Below are 3,216 nucleotides of genomic sequence, written 5' to 3' on the forward strand. Positions count from 1 at the left end.
AGCAATGGAATCATACTGACTTTGGTAGAGAACCCTGATAAACGAAAACTATATGAATTCTAGTGAGGACCTTAAAACAACCTTATGAGTTATGGTCACTATTTGTAATAATGTTATTTGGCGGACCTTGATAACTATTTGTCAAATGGTCACCATAAGTAACCCGCATAAACGAGAACCTTAAAAAAACTTTGTGTTAAATGGTTTTCTCACCATTTCAGAGATCGTAACCACTATTTGAAAAATGGTAGGAAAACCTTAAAAATACCATAGATAAGGGTGGTTAGCAACGGTAACCTTAAAAATCCTCGAACAACGTTTCGTCAAATTACCATTTGTGTAATGGTAAAAATAAAGTTAATTTTCGCGAAAAAGCGACCTTTTTCTCTCGGTTTTTACTGTTTGAGAAATGGTTTTTAAATAGTATTTTAAGGTTTTTCTTACAATTTTTAACCTTGCGTCTACTTTTTTAGAAAGGGTTTGTAAATGGTTTTTTAGGGTTTTTCTTGCTATTTTTACCTAGCGCTACTATTTTGGAAATAGTTTTCATATGGTTATTTAAGGTTTATCCTACATTTTTTCCCAGTTTCACTATTTCAGAAATAGTTTTCAAATGGTAAATTAAAGTTTATCATACAAATTTACTACTTTTTGAGAAATAGTTTTAAAATAGTTTTTAAAAGTTTTTCTTACATTTTTTACTTACCTATTTTTTACAGAATTGTTCACTTTTTGACGGATGGTTCACACCAATAATATTTGTTTGGCTCTAATTCTAGTTGAATGCCGATTCTGTTTAGTTGATCATACTGCCAAAATCTCCAAACCTGAAAAAGTAAGAAGAAAAAAATCATAAAGTATCAAGTTGAATATAATATTCAAATGTCATATGTACTTATCTAATGATTCAGATTGATTGATGCCAATCGTTTGTTCGCTTGGTCGCATCCTCGGCGGAACAAATTTTGCACGTTCGATTTCATATTGTCGGCCGGCTGCCGGCATGATCTCTTTTGATTACCGATCGAATCCTGCAGCACCAGCTGTTCCGTTTTATCAAGTTCTCCACGGCGCTGAAATGAAAAATATAAACAAATTATCTGGTAAATCAAATGATTTGTTTGAAAATTATACCTGCGCACAAAACGTAAACAACAACCAGCCGCACAAACGTTTCACATCAGACTGTTTTTGCCTGCGCAGTGCGCTTGCCTGCGAAAGAGCAGATAACGGAGCGTAGCGAGAGAAGAGAAAAGAGAGAGCGCGCAAGGCAAATTTAATTTTGCGTTGAATCCAAAATGTTGTTAACTACTAAACTGATTTAGAAGTACAAATATTGCAATTAATAAACAACAATTTAAGACATGAGATTCTGCAATCTGCATTCAAAGGAAGGCGAGCCCTTGCGTTTGTGAAAATTGCGCTTCCTTTGATGGTTGGCGTAATTTATGCGAAACCAAGAATAACGGAGGTTCTGAAACTCAATTTCGTCGGGGTAAACGCCCTATTTGTATAAAATATCACACTACACCTCCACACCACCGATTCCGTTGACGCTAGAGAACGGAACCGTAATTCCGCTGGTCAATCTAACCGATTCGATGGTAGAGAGCGTCAGAGAAAAATTTCACAATAAACTATAGATCTGAATAAATATCTTTGAAAATAAAAATGCCAAATTTACTCGATTAATAATTCATTGCATATTGTCATCAGCAGACGCGAAGCGACGCCGCGAGGTTACCTTACTGGTCCACTTCTTTGGAGTTGCTGAATGTGCCCGACGAATTAGCAGGGCCTTGGCGGCGTTGCTGTCGCGCTGGTAGTACCGGAGCGTGTCGCCGGCGATGTGTCCTGGTCGCTGGCGATGCGGCCTTCCATGTTCTGAAAACTAAAAAGGGATTAGAGCGAGTTGAAAGGTTGTTGTTGCTGCGGTCTCACCCGAAACTTTTCGAAAATATCCGACGTCTTGGCCAGGAACTTCTCCATGGTGCCGTGCTCGGCCGTGGACAGCGTCGTCAGCACCGACGGTAAGCGTATGTGCGCGTCGGCCACCTCCTTGTGTTTGTTGGTATTTTTTTCCGTGCGCAGTGCCGCTTCCTTGAGGTGCGCGTGGTGCTCGCCGAGGAATTGCAGCTCGTGCTCGAAGAAGTCGTTGACGTCTTTCACGAATGCGCCCAGAAAGATTTCGTTGGTGGTTTTGCCTATGCTGCGCATCAGCCCGCCAAATACGTCAACAATCGAATTCGAGAAAAACTTTCAAGTGGGAATCGTTCCGGAACACCTGATGGGAGGCCAGTCACGTGAGAAACATCTCTTGCATGGTCACCGTCTTTTTGAACGTCACCAGATATTCCGCCTCCAGTTCCTCCTTGGTCATGTTGCCTTCGCCCTCGCCCAGCCGCTGCAGTTTCTCCCGGGACGCGTCGAAATCCAGCCGCGGATTTCGGCGGAATGATGTACCCGGCGTAATCTTCGTTCTCCTCTAACCGGTCGTGCAGCCACACAAACTCTTCGTGCTGTGGCACCACCAAAAAGTCCGACTTGGCGAATCTGGGAAGGTTGGTGCGCGTGTGGACGGTAAATTTGACCCGATCCTTCTCGCTTAAGGCATCGGAAATGTCCAGTTACAAAGGACAAAAACGAACAGATCAAACCGCTTTCTCTTACCACCCCCGCACACACTAATGGCAGATCCATCACCGGCAGATACAGACCCCAGCGCCAGCGAATAACGTAAAACAATATATATATCGTTATTCCCATCCTCCAGCGTAGTCCCGGCCAGCAGCGGCGTTCCGTTGCCGTTCTCCTCAATCATCCCGTCCTGCAACGATCCCAGCAATAAATTTCCTGTCTTATTAGTGCCCTCAAATTACTCACCATAATTTCGAGTTGGTTGCAGCTGCTGCTCCTCCTCCACCTTCTGCTGCTTCCGAGCGGAATCGATCCAACAAGACACTCCAAAACAATCTTCAACACCTGCTTCCGGAACAACACTCGCAGGAATCGATATCACCCACTGCAAAAATCTGGCCACAAGACAGTGGAACCAAACAGCAGCAGTAGCACGAACTGTTTTTGATTCCTTTGCCACTTCATTGTTTATAAACATCACGCTGAAGTTTTGTATCAATGACCTGACAATAAAGTAGACAGGTGAGTGATGAAATGTCGAAGTCCTTGTCGAAGTAAGCTGCAGACAACTTCCCGCTG

General features: G+C 42.8%; 1 pseudogene; it reads right to left on the minus strand.

The window, feature by feature from the left end:
• Nucleotides 1–1,527: 1,527 nt before the first annotated feature.
• Nucleotides 1,528–2,821, minus strand: LOC120428900 (sorting nexin-6-like; annotated as a pseudogene).
• Nucleotides 2,822–3,216: the final 395 nt, after the last annotated feature.

This window comes from Culex pipiens, chromosome 3 (assembly GCF_016801865.2).
Source record: "Culex pipiens pallens isolate TS chromosome 3, TS_CPP_V2, whole genome shotgun sequence".
Lineage (NCBI taxonomy): Eukaryota > Metazoa > Arthropoda > Insecta > Diptera > Culicidae > Culex > Culex pipiens.